Source organism: Babylonia areolata, chromosome 34, assembly GCF_041734735.1.
Source record: "Babylonia areolata isolate BAREFJ2019XMU chromosome 34, ASM4173473v1, whole genome shotgun sequence".
NCBI classification, from domain to species: domain Eukaryota; kingdom Metazoa; phylum Mollusca; class Gastropoda; order Neogastropoda; family Buccinidae; genus Babylonia; species Babylonia areolata.
In genome coordinates, this window is record NC_134909.1 from 790,586 (window position 1) to 809,640 (window position 19,055).

The 19,055-nt window shown below is 43.0% G+C and overlaps 1 protein-coding gene and 1 long non-coding RNA gene across 3 annotated transcripts in view; both read right to left on the reverse strand.

Moving 5' to 3' along the window:
- The window catches only part of LOC143277316 (uncharacterized), a 273,528-nt gene extending 259,838 nt beyond the window's left edge, over positions 1 to 13,690 (reverse strand). Inside the window, exons 1-2 of one of the 2 annotated variants that reach the window (XR_013053727.1) lie at positions 13,326 to 13,690; positions 12,944 to 13,277 (exon numbers count right to left, since the gene is read on the reverse strand). This is a non-coding gene — a long non-coding RNA (uncharacterized LOC143277316). Of the gene's footprint in view, positions 1 to 12,928; positions 13,278 to 13,325 lie in introns of both variants that reach the window. The other variant, XR_013053726.1, reaches the window with a different exon arrangement.
- Positions 1 to 19,055, reverse strand: part of LOC143277353 (uncharacterized) — a 610,653-nt gene that overhangs the window by 563,865 nt on the left and 27,733 nt on the right. The gene's annotated exons all lie outside the window — the stretch shown is intronic.

A 19,055-nucleotide genomic window follows, 5' to 3' on the forward strand; every position in this document is an offset into this window, starting at 1 on the left:
TTAACTTCCATCGGTTATGAAATCGACCCCATGCTGATTTTTCTAACAAAGTGTATGCCTCTTTTACGGAGAGACGGACATGGATTTTTGTCGATTGTTCTGAATCTTGCGCTCCTCTTTTAGCTGCTTTATCAACAGTTTCATTGCCAAGAATGCCCACATGAGAAGGCACCCAACAAAAACTTACCTCAGTCCCTTTAATCCTTAAACAATGTACCAAATGATTTGCCTCAATAACTAAGTCAGGTCTTGTTTCAAGGCTGAATAGTTCTAGAGCATAAAGTACTGATTTGGAATCAACAAAGAATGCTATTTTCGAGAAAACTATTTGATGGCTCACTAAGTAGTTCAGAGCTTGTATAATAGCAATTAGCTCAGCTGTGAATATGGAAAGGTGTTTTCCAATAAAGTAAGATTTTTCAACTTTAAAGGCAGGAATATAGAAAGCCGCACCAGCGTTTTTGTCATCAAGAACAGATCCATCTGTAAATACATGGAGATGATTCTGATATTTTTCTGTTATATGAATTCTGGCAGTACTTGTCGTGATATTGATGTTTTCTTCCTTTCTTGTTTCAGAATAAGTGATATCAAAATCCGCTTTCAACATTTCCCAAAAAGGAACAGGAGAATGATGTGGTTTTGCAGCTAACTCTTTCATGTTAACTTCAGATTCTTTTAACAGATTTGAAATGTAAGTTGCAACTGTTTCTTGTGAAGAGATGGCTTTAGCTCTTTTAGGAAAATCAATGTCTGATCTTACTGTCAGTTCATCAGCAATGAAATTTTTTGTCATTGAAGTGTACCTCACAGCGAATTTTGCTGTTGCTAACTCACGATGTTCATTTAAGGGAAGAATTCTGGCTGTTTTGTATGTTTCCTGATTTGATGCATGAGAGGGCACTCCGAGGGCAATTTTGATAGCCTTACAGTCTACACTTTGAATCTTTTGTAATAGATATTTAGGTGCACTGAAAAATATTTCTTGTGCATAGGTTATCTTAGATCTTACAAGGGCCATGGCAAGATGAATCAATGTTTTTGTATCCATTCCCCAGGGTAAGCGGCTTATAATTTTCATAAAATTGATACTTTTCCTTGCCTTTGTTAAGATGTAATCAAAGTGAATGTTCCATGTCAGCTTTGAAGTAAGATAAACGCCTAAAAACTTCACTACCTGTTTATAATCAATGACGTCACCAAGTAATTTAAAAATGGGTGTGCTAGATTGGTTACCACCTGAATTAAACAACATCATACATGTTTTTTCAGTCGACAAAGCTAGACCATTGTCAAACATATAGTTACCAATGTTATCGAGATCAGACTGATACAAACGACGTATATAATTCTGTGCTCTTTGTGGGGTTGACTTGTTTAGATTGAGTGTGCGTGAGTGTGTGTGTGTGTGTGTGTGTGTGAGTGTGTGTGTGTGTGTGTGTGTGTGTGTGTGTGTGTGTGTGTGTGTGAGTGTGTGTGTGTGTGTGTGTGTGTGTGTGTGTGTGTGTGTGAGATCGAGAGAGAGAGAGAAAGAGGGGAGGGTTGGGGAGGAGTGGGTGCTTACAACATCTAAAATGACGTGTCCCTTAACCTTGACTCTTGACACTTGACCTTGACTCTCGACACTCTTGACACATGACATGTTCATCGCCTTCCCCTGACGTCAGCCATGACGTCAGATGGATACATTGTCCCGCCACGAAAGGGAACAGATAACCACCACCTTCCCAGTTTGACAAACCAATCACAGCAGACGTATTGATGATAGGCGATAGATTAATTCATATCAGCTCACTCGCATAGCCATACAAACCCTCGCCCCCTCTCTGTCACTGAGTACTCTCCCTTACCCCCTCTTTACCGGCGTGAATTGCCGCCCGGTATAATTTCATCGCCGGCGACAATATATGCCGACGTTTTCGGCACATAGACATATCAACTGTTGCACATCGGCAATATTTAATAATGTCTCCTGAAGTGTCACTGCCAAAAATCAACTGTGCCGGCGACAATATATTATGCAGCAGCATTCTTCTCCATTGAGCACAGACCAAAACCGAACGTGCATGACTTACTCGCTAAATGATAATGAGAGAGAGAGAGAGAGAGAGAGAGAGAGAGAGCTGGTATTTTACTGTCTTTAGCTTAAAAGCCCCTGTGACAGGGCCTTTATTCAATTCAATCATCCAGCCTCAAAGTTTGAACAATGCAAGAAAAGCAGAACACACATGTAAGCAGAACACATAGAACACACATGTAAGTAGAACACACATGTAAGCAGAACACATAGAACACACATGTAAGCAGAACACATGTAAGCAGAACACATATGGAAGCTAACATATGGAACACACATGTAAGCAGAACACATAGAACACACATGTAAGCAGAACACAGAGAACACACATGTAAGCAGAACACATGTAAAGAGAACACATAGAACACACATGTAAGGAGAACACATGTGTAAGCAGAACACATAGAACACATGCAAGCAGAACACATAGAACACATGTAAGCAGAACACACATGTAAGCAGAACACATGTAAGCAGAACACATAGAACACACGTGTAAGCAGAACACATGTAAGTAGAACACAGAGAACACACATGTAAGCAGAATACATAGAACACACATGTAAGCAGAACACATGTAAGCAGAACACATAGAACACACATGTAAGCAGAACACATGTAAGCAGAACACATAGAACACACATGTAAGCAGAACACATGTAAGCAGAACACATAGAACACACATGTAAGCAGAACACATAGAACACACATGTAAGCAGAACACATAGAACACACATGTAAGCAGAACACACATGTAAGCAGAACACATAGAACACACATGTAAGCAGAACACATAGAACACACATGTCAGCAGAACACATAGAACACACGTCAGCAGAACACATAGAACACACGTCAGCAGAACACATAGAACACACATGTAAGCAGAACACATAGAACACACATGTAAGCAGAACACATATGTAGTATGCATTTTAGCGCGTCAGTGTTGCTGTTGTTGTTTGTTTGATTGTTTGTTTGATTGTTTGTTTGTTTCTCTCTCTCTCTCTGTCTCTGTCTCTCTGTCTCTGTCTCTCTCTCTGTCTCTCTCTCTCTCTCTCTCTCTCTCTCTCTCTCTCTCTCTCTGTCTCTCTCTCTCTCTGTTGCCCCTGGGGGCTGGATGCAAAAAAAGTAGCTGTGCTTACTCCACTTCCCTCGTGAAACGAAAATTCGTTTCGTTTCGTTTCGTTTCTGTGTGTGTGTGTGTGTGTGTGTGTGTGTGTGTGTGTGTGTGTGTGTATGTGTGTGTGTGTGTGTGTGTGTGTGTGTGTGTGTGTGTGTGTGTGTGTGTACATAATCCACCAAAACGTGCAGTTTAGTGTAACTAAAGAAGCAAACATAGCATCAAAGTACATGCACACCCAAAAGGATGGCCGGAAAAAAACAACGACGAAAAAAACAAACAAAAAACCTGCAGCAGACAACCACCACTGTATGTTTTTAGCACAGCCACTTTTTCCACATTTCTTCCTCTCCTCTCCTCTGTGTGACTGACGGAGTGAGTGAACGTCCACGTCGTGTTGTGAGCACTGCTCAATCCGTCTTGAGAAGGGAAACATTGTGCATTTTGCCATCACAGCAAGGAAGTGTACATGCTTCTACCACAAGGTGGTTACAATAGATGGACACAAAAACGGGCTGTGGTCAATGCGAAATTGTAGGATGACAGAAACAGGTAGAGACACCCTGTAAGTGTCAGCCCTTTCACCCCAAACAATGACTGTTTGTGGGGGTGGGGGTGGGGGAGGAATGCCACAGGCACAGTCTTGATGGTTAGGCCGTGACATGCAGGAAGGGGAAAACACAGCTTCCCTCCAAGTACAAGTTGTGAGTAAATCGGCACGCTGAGTGTCGCTATTCAACTTGCAGAACTGGAACAAGATTACTGTGGTGTGATGTTCATATCATCTGTGACACTTCAGTGGATTACTGTGATGTTCATATCATCTGTAACACTTCAGTGGATTACTGTGATGTTCATATAATCCGAAACACTTCAGTGGATTACTGTGATGTTCATATCATCTGTAACACTTCAGTGGATTACTGTGACGTTCATATCATCTGTGACACTTCAGTGGATTACTGTGATGTTCATATCATCTGTGACACTTCAGTGGATTACTGTGATGTTCCTATCACCTGTGACACTTCAGTGGATTACTGTGATGTTCATATCATCTGTAACACTTCAGTGGATTACTGTGATGTTCATATCATCTGTGACACTTCAGTGGATTACTGTGATGTTCATATCACCTGTGACACTTCAGTGGATTACTGTGATGTTCATATCATCTGTAACACTTCAGTGGATTACTGTGATGTTCATATCACCTGTGACACTTCAGTGGATTACTGTGACGTTCATATCATCTGTAACACTTCAGTGGATTACTGTGATGTTCATATCATCCGTAACACTTCAGTGGATTACTGTGATGTTCATATCATCTGTAACACTTCAGTGGATTACTGTGATGTTCATATCATCTGTGACACTTCAGTGGATTACTGTGATGTTCATATCACCTGTGACACTTCAGTGGATTACTGTGATGTTCATATCACCTGTGACACTTCAGTGGATTACTGTGATGTTCATATCATCTGCAACACTTCAGTGGATTACTGTGATGTTCATATCATCTGCAACACTTCAGTGGATTACTGTGGAGGTTGGAGTAGCAGGGCAAAGTCAGGTAGGATTGATTGTTTCATTATTTTTGACTCACATATGCATGTACAGCGTGTTAGATAATATCAGATTGTTTGCTAACAGCATGAAGTCACCGTGATTACGCAACAAGAGAGACATCAACTGCATGTCACACGCACTTAGGGCACACACATTGACATGCAAAACACAGTGTAACAACTGATTGATATATCTGCCAAATACAATTGCTTGGTGATGAATAAGAACTGAGTACGACTGAGTGTGTGGTTTTGTTTTCCGCGGAAAAAGAATAAAGACGAATACAAGGAAGAGTTTCTCTGTGAGACACGCAGAAGCGGTGATATCCGCACTGATCCCCCTCAAGGGGACGGTGGTCTAAAGCAGAAGGCAGAGAGAGGGACTGGAAGGGAGACCAACGGGATGTGGGGTAAGGTTGAGAGGAGAAGGAGGGAGGGGATGAGAGAGGGAGTTCTCGGAACGAACGAGTGTAGGTATGATCCCTTGCTGCTCACTCACTGTGCAGGTTTTCACCGCTCTGTGGGAACCCAGTTATGTCCCTTGCCTGACATCGTCACGATTTGCTGCCATCGTGTTTTTTGTCAGGATCTGGGATGCTGTGTATAAAGAGAGCGGTCACCTGTGTGTGTGTGTGTGTGTGTGTGTGTGTGTGTGTGTGTGTGTGTGTGTGTGTTTTGTTTTGTTTTTTTTTGGTGTGTGTGTGTGTGTGTGTGTGTGTGTTGTTTTTTTCTTCTTCTTCTTTTTTTCTTTGTGTGTGTGTGTGTGTGTGTGTGTGTGTGTGTGTGTGTCTGTGTGTGTGTGTTGTTTTTGTGTGTGTGATGTGTTTGTTGTGTTGTGGTGTGTGTGTGTGTGTGTGTGTGTGTGTGTGTGTGTGTGTGGTGTGTGTGGTGTTATTTTTTTTCTATTTTTCTTTTTTTTTTTCTTTTTCTTTTTGGTGTGTGTATGTGTGTGTGTGTGTGTGTGTGTGTGTGTGTGTGTGTGTGTGTGTGTGTGTGTGTGTGTGTGAGTTAGATATCTATGTGTCATATATGTGATGTGCGTGTGTGTCAGTGTGTGTGTGTGTGTGTGTGTGTGTGTGTGTGTGTGTGTGTGTGTGTGTGTGTGTGTGTTTCAGCAACAAAATGTCATCATCATCATCATCACTATCATCATCACCATCATCATCATCCTTTCATAGCGCCAAGGTTCAAAGAACAACCCAAAACACACTTTAAACGTCCCCTAGGCTTTTGGGCAGTGATCTCACACCCACTGTGTCACAGATGTTCACTGGAAGGCGGGGCCTAGTCCTCTCCTTCCGCCGCTTCCAATCTTCCCCAGCTGACGTCAGGTACCCGTTCACCCCTGGGTGCAGTGAGGGAAATCCAAGTGTCTTTTCCAAGAACACAAGACCATGTTAAAACCGGGCCTCGACGTGGAAAATATGGTTATAAAAAGTGTACAGAAAGAAACAGCGAAACGAGTATGGGAATTATGCAGCCTGCAAAACATGGAAAGAAACACTGCCACATTTTCAGTCACAAGACACGCGTTCACACACACACGCAAACACACACACACACACACACACACACACACACACACACACAGAATGTCGTGACTTAGCACATGAAGACAGACGGGCAGAATCCCACACACAGTCCCTGTAAAGTCCCGGTAACAACACCTTTTGACCTGCGCTCTCAACAAGGTAAGGCACCAGAGATATGGACCAGGACACCCCGCCCACAGCCCCCAAACCATGGCTCCCTCCCACCCTTCCTTTGTCCCTGATCGTCCCAGTCTCCTGGGAACAGCTAGCTGGTGATTCAAGACCATCACTTTCAGAGTACAAGTACTGTCTCCTGTAGACCCGTGTACGTATAGCTACTGATATACAGATACCACAAAAAGTTAAGGACCACTTCAGAAAAGCAAGTATGTTTCTACAGAATGCTGAAAAATTGAGAGGGCGTTTAAATCAGTGTCATGCAGGATAGAAAATCATGGTCTGTCATGGAACACACTGACGGCTGTTTCAGGCACTCGTGCACCATCGGACAACTTGAAAAATCACTGGGTTTTTTGTTTTTTTTTTTTTGACATGATAGACCATTCAATCCTTCTTTCCCGTCTTCATTTTACATTTGGTATCAACGGCACCGTGTTCTAAACTGGTTCAAATCTTATCTCACTGATTGATTCCAGTCTGTCATTGTTGATCATTTCCAATCTGAACCCGTTAAAATCGAACATTGAGTCCCACAGGGATCTGTTTTAGGCCCAGTGCTCTTCACACTGTACACCGCTCCTCTCGCTGAAATTATCAACCGCCATAATATCAGTCATCATTCTTATGCTGATGACACTCAACTCCAGAAGAGTGATACCCCTGAAAAATTGTTGTCGCTCTTGCAAGAAACATCCAACTGCTTCCTGGACATTCAAAACTGGATGACTCGAAATAAGTTACAATTGAACGCGGACAAAACTGAAGCAATGATCATAGGAGTTTCAGTTTCAGTATCATAGGAACTAAACAAAAACTGTCTTCCATCACAATTGACACAATCAAACTTGGCAGTACATCCATCCCTCTTTCCAGGTCACAGTCAGGAACCTCGGTGTTGTCCTTGACAATACACTGTCCATGCAAAAACAGTTTATCAGTCAGACATGTCAGTCCTGCTACTGTCATCTGCGCGCATCACTGAGTTCCGTCCGTCCGAATAAACTAAAAGATCAGCACTCTATGTTATAGATGTATTCACAAAACTGCCCCTTCCTATCTCTGCGGCTGCCTTCACCTCTACACTCCATCTCGCTCACTATGATCGGCTTCGGATCCACTTGACTCCGTTTACGCATATTCAGATTCAAACACTCGACTGTTGGCCGCCGTTCTTTCTCTGTCTATGGACCTTGCAATTGGAATGAACTTCCTCTTTCGCTTCGTCAAGTCTCCACACTCAGCTCTTTCAAGTCTGGGCCTTAAAACCCACCTCCGTCTTCCCAATGATAGCCTCCTTTGCCTGCCTCTTCATTGTCTTTAGCTTCTACAGTTTTAGAGTTATGCATGCGTGTGAATGACTGGTGCGAAAGCGCTTTGATTTGTCTCTGCACAAGATTCAGCGCTATATAAATACCATTATTATTATTATTATTATTAATCCAGTCCACACAGCACTGACGTGCCTTCATGCCCATGCACAATTGCGCTGCACAATGTAAACTGACCCGACGAATAAAGCATACACTTAAATACAAACTGAAAAATAATAAACATCCATAAGACCAACACAGACATCCAGCCAAACACCAAAGCACGCTCACACGGCACACACACACACACACACACACGTTACACACATCCTGCACATTGGTACAACACCAGCTCACACATACACACGTCACACACATCCTGCACATTGGTACAACACCAGCCCACACATACACACGTCACACACATCCTGCACATTGGTACAACACCAGCCCACACATACACACGTCACACACATCCTGCACATTGGTACAACACCAGCCCACACACACACACGTCACACACATCCTGCACATTGGTACAACACCAGCTCACACATACACACGTCACACACATCCTGCACATTGGTACAACACCAGCTCACACATACACACGTCACACACATCCTGCACATTGGTACAACACCAGCTCACACATACACACGTCACACACATCCTGCACATTGGTACAACACCAGCTCACACATACACACGTCACACACATCCTGCACATTGGTACAACACCAGCTCACACACACACACGTCACACACATCCTGCACATTGGTACAACACCAGCCCACACACACACACGTCACACACATCCTGCACATTGGTACAACACCAGCTCACACATACACACGTCACACACATCCTGCACATTGGTACAACACCAGCTCACACATACACACGTCACACACATCCTGCACATTGGTACAACACCAGCTCACACATACACACGTCACACACATCCTGCACATTGGTACAACACCAGCTCACACATACACACGTCACACACATCCTGCACATTGGTACAACACCAGCTCACACATACACACGTCACACACATCCTGCACATTGGTACAACACCAGCTCACACACACACACGTCACACACATCCTGCACATTGGTACAACACCAGCTCACACATACACACGTCACACACATCCTGCACATTGGTACAACACCAGCTCACACATACACACGTCGCACACATCCTGCACATTGGTACAACACCAGCCCACACATACACACGTCGCACACATCCTGCACATTGGTACAACACCAGCTCACACATACACACGTCACACACATCCTGCACATTGGTACAACACCAGCCCACACATACACACGTCACACACATCCTGCACATTGGTACAACACCAGCTCACACATACACACGTCACACACATCCTGCACATTGGTACAACACCAGCTCACACATACACACGTCACACACATCCTGCACATTGGTACAACACCAGCTCACACATACACACGTCACACACATCCTGCACATTGGTACAACACCAGCTCACACATACACACGTCACACACATCCTGCACATTGGTACAACACCAGCTCACACATACACACGTCACACACATCCTGCACATTGGTACAACACCAGCCCAGTCTCCCTGCATGCACATCAGTATAGCACGCACCACGTGCACCCAACCAATGCACCTTCCACATATCATAACGCACAAAATCAATACTGAGGAAATATCACAACACGTAAAACTGACATGATAATCCTTTTAAACCAATCCCCAAACTCAAAACTGGTCACATTCATCGCAATGCTGAGTTATTATTTTTTGATGGACATCTATAATCACAGTACTTAAAATTAATCTCACGCAACTCCTCAACAGCAACATACACGGAATAATACACCCCCCCCCCCCCCAAAAAAAAACAAAACAAAAAACAAAAAAAAAAAACAACCAACAGTCACAATACTTGAAAGCTCAAAATCCCAATACTGACTTCAGTATACACTACACTCATCAGTTATCCTGTCAAAACACCAGTTCTGATAGTGCACATTATCAAAACGCCCAACAAACAAAGCCCGACAAAGACGCCCTCGAAGATAAATGAATTTAAAAAAAAAAGAAAAAAAAGAAGAAGAAGAAAAAAATCGATTAGATAAAATTGGAATAAAAATCGGCCTGCTTGGTTGTCCGACCAAGCTGGGTTCGTCCGTCAGTAGATAACATTATCTCTCTCTCTCTCTCTCTCTCTCTCTCTCTCTCTCTCTCTCTCTCTCTCTATATATATATATATATATATATATATAGTATATATATATATATATATATATATATATATAAATATATGTAAAGATAACCCAAACAACTAGGCTATAAAGTAAATACATAAAAATCATAGTTAAGAGAAAGATAACCAGAACTTGAAGGGCACACACACCCGGCACACACAGACACACTGGACAATGCACAATACTGCGGGCAACAATTAGCACACTGACGTGACGAACTGAACGCTCAAGTCTTTAACGAATGCGCAAAACCCCACCCCCTCTCTCTCTCTCTCTCTCTCTCTCTCTCTCTAACACACTGACACACATACACCTACACTTTTTTTAAACCACTACTGTGCCATCACCTTCACCGTCTATTGTTGATGCCTTCGCTAACGGCACTGTCACCGTCATGATCGTCGTTATCGTTTCCCCCATGTCTCGTTTCTTTTTTCTCTCTCTCGTTTTTCTCTTAGATTTGCAATGGCAAAAGACAATAAACCAACTCCGATGAAAAAGGAAGGATTTTTGATCAAAATAAGGGGGACTCCCCACTATTTCTCACATATCGTGGAGGCGCTGCCCGCGATTTCTCGCAATTATTGAGAGAAAACGTGGGAGGGGAACAACCACGATTTCTTGCAATCCCACGATTTCTCTTCATTTTATGAAAAATCGTGGGATTGCGAGAAATCGTGGGCTTACACCCTCCACCCCCTCCTCCGCCCCCTCCCTGTAGTACCCCCTCTCCCGTGCAAGTTCAACCCGTTACAGCTGTTCCTTTATTCAAACAGCCATTCACACACACACACACACACACACACATGCACGTGAATGAGAGATTCAGATTCAGATTCAGATTCAGATGGTTTATTCATTTTAGGCCTAGGCCCCTCATGAAGGGGAAAGTGAACAGACAATAATCATATCATTTAAGACATACAGATCAAAACAATGCAGCTATGGATATATCAGGAACATTAAGAAGTAAGAATTTCCCTGTATCTAAATGCTTTGTAGAAAAACAGAGACAAATTTCGCACAACATCATGGTCAGTACAAGACAACAATAGGACCAATTTGAAGAGACAAGGTTGTCGATAGTATCTGGGTCGAATAAAAGTTTCTCTGATTTCTTTCAGTACTTCACAACAAAGAACAAAATGAACTTCATCTTCTTTTGAACGTTTACACATAGGACAAATCAAATCAGATTCTTTCACTTTTTTGTATCTATACCTATGTACAGCCAAATCAGAAACACCCAGTCTAAACCTTGTTGTGATATACTTTATATGTTTATCAAGATTCAGAAGCAAATATGGTTTCACATCATGCGAGACACAAAATGTTCTATATATCTCAAACCTTTCACTAGTCGAGATGTGCTGATTCCATTCCTGCCATCTGCTATCTATTAGACGTTGTCGAAAAACATTTATAAAACCTACTTCACAGCCTACACCTTGATTCAGCCACACATGTCCAAAACCATGTTTAAACAGACAGAGGCGCACATTTGATGCCCAGTTGATTTTACCCCTACTATCCAGTTCGTATAACATTTGGTAAGCTTTGTATGGCAGTCTTGAATCTTCCATTTGTAATATTCTTAACCAATAGCGAATACAACTAACTGCAGAGTTAACAGATATTGGATATCGATTTGTTTCACCATACACTAAATCATTTGGTGTCCGCCTATCTACACCCAAAAATCGTTTAACAGCAAATAAATGAACAGACTCACAATGTACAACAGCCTTATCCAAACCCCATAATTGAGAACCATACTGCACAATTGGTTGCACTTGTGCATCGAACATTTTGATAAATAACTCAAACGAATTATTATTAAGAACATATAACTTTTGCATAATACGTAATAAAGCATTTTTGGCCCTACTGGCTAGATCTTTGCAAGCAACAACGAAGCTAAGACGAGTAGAAAAAAGAATTCCCAAATATTTGTAAACATTCACCACAGGCATAATGGTACCGTTATAAACCCATCTTTCCCTTGCACCTAAATACCCACCCTTTCGAAAAACAATTATATTACTTTTGGACATGTTGACATTTAATTTAAGTGATACAGCTGCCCTATGTAAATTGTTCAGTTGAGTTTGTAAACCAACAACAGTTTCTGAAAACAAAACCACATCATCAGCCAAAAGAAGAATGAACAGTTCAAATGGATCATTTAAGAATGTTGCTCCATGCCTTCCATTGTTAATAACCTCTAACGCTAGCTCATTTATAATATCCTCGAAATGGGGACCATCAATCGCAGTGGACGTGAATGAGAGAGAGAGGGAGAGAGAGAGAGAGAGATCGAGGAGAAGGAGGAGGAGGAAATCAGGTTATACATTCAAACTGTAATCAGTTTACATGACTGATACTTCACAGTGTTTCTATCACTTGATGTTTGTGAAGGTACACCAGACACGTGAAGGCGTGTCACACTACAAGTGCGGGACCCAGGCTTCAGGGGGCAGGTGGGGAGGTGGGTGGAGTGCAGGTACAGAGAGAGGGGGGTCGGTTATCAGGGGGCAGACCATTGAGCTGGCTTGTGGCTGTTTTAGCTCGTTCAAGCTGGTTTTAGCTGGTTAATATTCACGATGTTCACACCATTGGCAGATAGTGTGGTTGGGTCACTGCATGGAGGCGTGGCTTGGCAGCAGACTATATACTGCCTGACGTGGTGAGAGCAGGGTGCAGACACTTCATGAAACTCTGTGTGATGTGTTGTGTGAACCTGATCACGTACCTCTACTGAACACTTACCTCGCTGTCATCGCAGAACAGATACCTGTGCTGTCATCGCATAACTGATACCTGTGCTGTCATCGCATAACTGATACCTGTGCTGTCATCACCTGTTCCCAGAACACTGTTCCCAGAACAGATACCTGTGTTTTCATCACCTGTTCCCAGAACAGATACCTTTGTTGTCATCACCTGTTCCCAGAACAGATACCTGTGTTGTCATCACCTGTTCCCAGAACTGATACCTGTGCTGTCATCACCTGTTCCCAGAACAGATACCTGTACTGTCATCACCTGTTCCCAGAACAGATACCTGTGTTGTCATCACCTGTTCCCAGAACAGATACCTGTGTTGTCATCACCTGTTCCCAGAACACTGTTCCCAGAACAGATACCTGTGTTGTCATCACCTGTTCCCAGAACAGATACCTGTGTTGTCATCACCTGTTCCCAGAACACTGTTCCCAGAACAGATACCTGTACTGTCATCACCTGTTCCCAGAACTGATACCTGTGTTGTCATCACCTGTTCCCAGAACTGATTTCAGTGTGCAGTTTTGCCTTCATTTCTCAAGAGCAGGTAACAACGTGTGGTGCTGTTTCATGTCATACGTACCATGTCATGTCATGTGATTGTTGTCTCGCCACATCTTGCCATGGTGTGTTCTGTCATGTCATGTCAGTGACTTCTCTTGTCATGTCCTGGATCTTTTCCTTCTGCATTTTGCCTTGCCCTGCCTTGCCTTGTCCTGCCTTGTCATGTCTTGCCTCTCTTCCATTTGCAGTATCACACCTTCTCTAATTTACCATCCCCTCGTTTTGCCTTGCCTTGCCTTGCCTTACCTTGCCATGTCCTGTTTTGCCTGTCTTGCCTTGCCATGTGCTGTCTTGCCATGTCCTGTTTTGCCTTGCCTTGTCATGTCCTATTTTGCCTTACCATGTCCTGTTTTGCCTGTCTTGCCTTGCCATGTGCTGTCTTGCCATACCCTGTTTTACCTGTCTTACCTTACCATGTCCTGTTTTGCCTTGCCTTGCCTTGGGTTTGGTTTGTGATCCTTTGTTCTGTTTTGCTGCCTTCTGTCTTACTTTGTGTTATTTTGCCTAGCATACTGCTGCAGACCTGCACACACACACACACACACACACACACACACACACACACACACACACATACACACACACATGCATGTGTATTGACAAGCAGTCTGAATCTTTACTCATCAACTGAGTTCACTGTCAGTGAAAATACGTTGATTTGCAGAATGTACACAACTCGAGCATGCACGCGCGCGCCGCACACACACACACACACACACAAATGCGCACACATGTGCACACACACACACACACACACACAACAGAAGACACACAACACATGTGTTCAGCGCTTTACTTTTAGTTCATCGCAGTGGCGAACTTGACCCCGCGTTCAACCGGAGATTAGAAAAGAGAGATAAACCACTTGCAGAAATTGCTGAAGCCAGGCAGCCTGCGCCGCGGCACGCATTCATTATTCATGAGCTGCCTTTGCCCCGCCCAAACTAAGGGAAAGCGTCAGTCGAACGCAGTCTCCTGAGTGATTTTATAATTTGGATTACACCTTTTTACCCTTTTCTGTTTGCTTCATCCCACGCAGATGTCAAACTCAATTTTGTTGTGAATAACATTCCTAAATATTTATATGTATTGGTTACTTTTATTTCCCTATCACCACAGCACCATTTTTCACGAGTCGAAAGATGACCTCCATTGCGGAAAACTATAATATTGGTCTTAACGAGATTCACTGTTTGTTGTAGTCTGTCTGTTTCTTGCTTAAGGGCATTTAATTGATTTTGTAACCCTATGGGTGTGTCAGACAAGAGAACAACATCATCAGCAAATAGCATTAAGAGCAAATCTGTTGCGCCAGGTATCATTTGTATTCCATGTCTCCCCTTCTTTGATAACTCCACTGCCAATTCACCGATGAAAAAGGAAAACAGCTGTGTGCTTGGCATACAACCTTGTTTAACCCCTCTTGGACACTGAAAAAAGTCTGAATATATACCTTTGTCACGAACACATACAAGTACAGAATCATAGATGCTTTTAACAGCCATGTAAAACTCCACAGAGAGAGAGACAGAGACAGAGACTTAGAGAGAGAGATAGAGCACAATACAACGGTCTGCTCAGGCAACATGAAGCGTTTGTATATATATGAATTATATATATGGTTATGTACATATAAATAGATTTAGATTTACATACTGATAGATCTATATGAAATTATGTATGTATGTATTCATGTATGTATGTATAGACAGATGTTAGAAGAGAGACAGAGCTGAATATGTGTTTTATGTTTTGATATATATATATATATATTTTTTTTTTTTAAGAAATGGTGATGTAAACCAGAAAGTGTGAAGAAAAAGTAGCATTACGAAAACGCAGTTCAATAATTTATAACTGTCTCTCTCATGTGCAACATTGCGCTGGGAGGGGGGGGGGGGGGAGTTGGTGGTGGGGGGAGCTGCTTTATTTTCTTTTTATATTATCTACATTCAAGCAGATGCAAACGTGCTAAAAACCAAAGCAAAAATGAATCGGTTTTCATTGTATACAGCGAATCTTACTACACGTGCGAAATTCCAGGCGTAACTTAACTTTCGCTTTACTGCAGCTGAACCGTCGAACCGACCAGTTTCCTTCGGGTGGGGAAGGAGAGGGTGATTTACCGCCACCCTTCCGCACTGCGTGTGTGCCCCAAAACGGCTTCAGCACTGTTATAGACAGTAAGAAGGGGCCTGCCGCGAGTGGTTTATCTCTCTTTTCTAATCTCCGGTTCAACTCAGGAAGGAAAGATAACACGCAGCAGCCGGGATGATTAGAACTGTGGCCTGGAAGAGGTAGCAGCACAAAGCGCCATGGGTGCTCTTCCATGTCGCGCCTCGAGCTGTTACCAGCTGTAGGGAGAGAGAAAGACCAGCAGAGTGGTGTGTGCTGTGCCGAGTGATGGCAGCGGCCACAGAGAGAAAACAACACATCTTCTTTAACATCTGATAACACGTTGCTTGGCACCGCAATCGTTTATTAACAGTACGGTTTTAAAGAATACAATCTTAGCTTCAGAACGATAGGAAATTCGAATATGATCATCCGATTATTTTTCTCATGATACCTGTTCGAAAAAGTAGGCATGCTTATCACCATTTTATTAAAACATGCATTCTGACACATTTTCAACACACTAAATCTAATTTCACACAACACGCAAAATGCATTCCGAGCACAGTATAATACAGTGACATGCAGCTCACTTACCTGTGTTGACCATTGGAAAGTCTGCCGGGAGAAGCTGTAGTGTGTCAAAGGATTCAACTATTGTAGCTTGTGCAAGTACTCCACTGACACACACTAATTCAGTCAATCACACACATGGAAGCAAATAGCAGTCACGACACATATCTGGATGGCAGCTTTAGTATTTTGGAGAAAAAAAATCAGTGTCTGATGACTGGTTTGTGAAAGTGGTGGTCATCACCATTCAGTCATTGGCAGTAATCACTAAACTGATTATTCTGTCAGAAGAAAGGACAGACACATGATAAAAAAGTCTTAATCAATTGTCCACTTCATAAATTGCCTAACAGTTAACGTGGTCAAGTGTGGAGCTGCAAGCAGGTTACTACTTTTCACTCTTTACCCCCAACAAGCTGGATGGGCTAGCTTGCCCTGACGGAGAGAAAGTCAGAGACAAAGTGAGATGAAGATAAGAAAATAGACACAGAGGGGGGAGGGACTGTAACGGAGAGTCTGAGTGAGATAGAGAGATGAGGATAAGAGAATAGAAAGAGAGGTGTGTGTGTGTGTGTGGGGGGGGGGGGGGGTGAGGCAAAGACAGATGAGGATAAGAGAATAGAAAGAGAGAGAGGGGGGCGTGGAGAGAGAGTGAATGAGGCAAAGAGAGATGAGGATAAGAGAATAGAAAGAGAGAGAGAGAGGGGGGGGGGGCCTGGAGAGAGAGTGAATGAGGCAAAGAGAGATGAGGATAAGAGAATAGAAAGAGAGAGGGGGGGGGGGGGGGGGCGTGGAGAGAGAGTGAATGAGGCAAAGAGAGATGAGGATAAGAGAATAGAAAGAGAGGGGGGTGGAGAGAGAGTGAGTGAGACAGAGAGAGAGAGGGTGGGGGAGAAAGATGTGGATAAGAGAATAGAGAGACAAGGTAAAGAGAGAGGGGTGATTAGAGGGAGAGCAAGAATGATAAGAGGAGGCAAAGAGAGAGATAAGAGAAAAAGGTGGTGAGTGTAGAGTCACACAGGGATGGGGGGAGGGGGGGGGGGAGAGGACGATTTCTTTAATTCAGATAAAGAGATAGAGAGAACGATTTATTTAATAATCCAGAGAGAGAGAGCGAATGATTTCCTCAATTCAGACAAAGAGAGAGAGAGAGAGAGAGAGAGAGAGAGAGAGAGAGCAGGATATAAGTGGACAGCACATGCTGAAAAAAGCAACAGAAAGAAGAATGAAAGAAATAAGAAAGACAAACAGAAAGGATGACAGATTCTGGCCCTCTGGTGAGAGAGAGACAGAGAATGAATGAATGAATAGAAAATGAAAAAGTACAAAAAAGGAGAAAAAAAAGATATGAGAGAGGGTGGTGAACTCAGAAAAACAAAGAGTAAGCAAGAGAAAGAGAGGGAAGAAAACAGAACGAAATATGGAAGGAAAGAAAGAAAATGAGAGAGAAGAGGAGGTGAAGGAAACCCTACTCACGAATTTCTGCTGTGAAAAATACACCACTGCCAGTCACAGTTGCCAGCAGACAGTTCTCACAAATAAATGCTGTGATATTAAAAGACCGGTTCCTATGGATAAAGGTACTACCATCATCAGAAAGAGAAATGTCAGAACTATCCGACAGTACAAACTTTAATGCTACAGAATCTCACGTACGCTCACAAGCCCGCCCAAAAGGCGTGGGAAATTGCCGCGTTTTAATATAAGACAAAGAAGGGTCAGAGGAGGGTTAGGCGGGCACAGCGGCTGAACGAGTTTACAGGTCTGGCACTATCAGTGCTGTCCGCAGGAGCTCGCTGTCGGCTAAGTGTGGGGTTCTGTTTAGAACTTGAACAGCTGTGACAACTAAACAGCAGTGCCTGCAGGGTCAAGAGAGTTGAGAGAGTCACCCCATAAACCCCACCCCCACCTCACCCCAGACGAACAGGTGTCGTGCTCATGATATCCCATCTGCCAGAGATTGTCAAACTACAGTTACTGAAATCATGGGGTAAATCATGGGAGACGCTGACATAGGGTTAACACACCCACACCCACACAGCAAAGCTGATCAGTGTCCCTGCCTGCACAGACAAGAAGTAGGTCATTGCTTGCACGCCTGGGTGCACACGCTCGTGTTGTGACAGCACTGATGTGCAGTGTGTTGCCTTCTAATGACTTGGAGGATGTTGGACTCTATTGATGTACATGGTTCTCACTCTGCAATGTGCTGCTTGAAATGGTGTTAATGTGCACTTGCCTCTTTGCCAATGTTTTTTTTTTTCAACAACAACAACAATAAAAATCAGATATAAATCTGATTTTGTACACTGGGAAGCTACATGAATACATTGTTATGAAAATCAACCATTCCACATAAAAATCAATATGGGTTGAACAATAAACATTCATTCAAATATGGACCCATGTAATACTATAATGCCTAGTTTACAACAAAGTAATAGCATAGGTGAAATTCCAAGTATCTGTTCACACATTGATTCCATGTGGTATTGATATACCCAGTGTACATGACTGAGAACAATATAGGCAGAACAACGAGTATAAATTCACACATTGATTCCACGTGATATTACAATGCCCAGCTCACATGAGAAAAGTCAGTCATGTCTGACAATGACCAATTATTTATTTCGGCAAAATTCTGGTCAGCGGACTGGACGTATTCTCTCGCTGTGAAGAGTGCAGACTGGGCCTAGAGGTCCACCACCACCACCACCTGTCTGTCTGATCAAAAACGACATTCAGAAAAGGCTGTTCATTGTCAGAATCTGTGGGGGAAAAAAAAAAAAAAAACATCCGAAAGGATTCCGGAAGTTTGTCTCAGTTTCCATAACCAGGAAAAATCTTTGAACGCGTATGTGTTGTGTGAGTTTTATTAAGTCTAACGAAAATTCTGGACCACACGTCAAGATTTGAATCACAGTCATTCGTGGA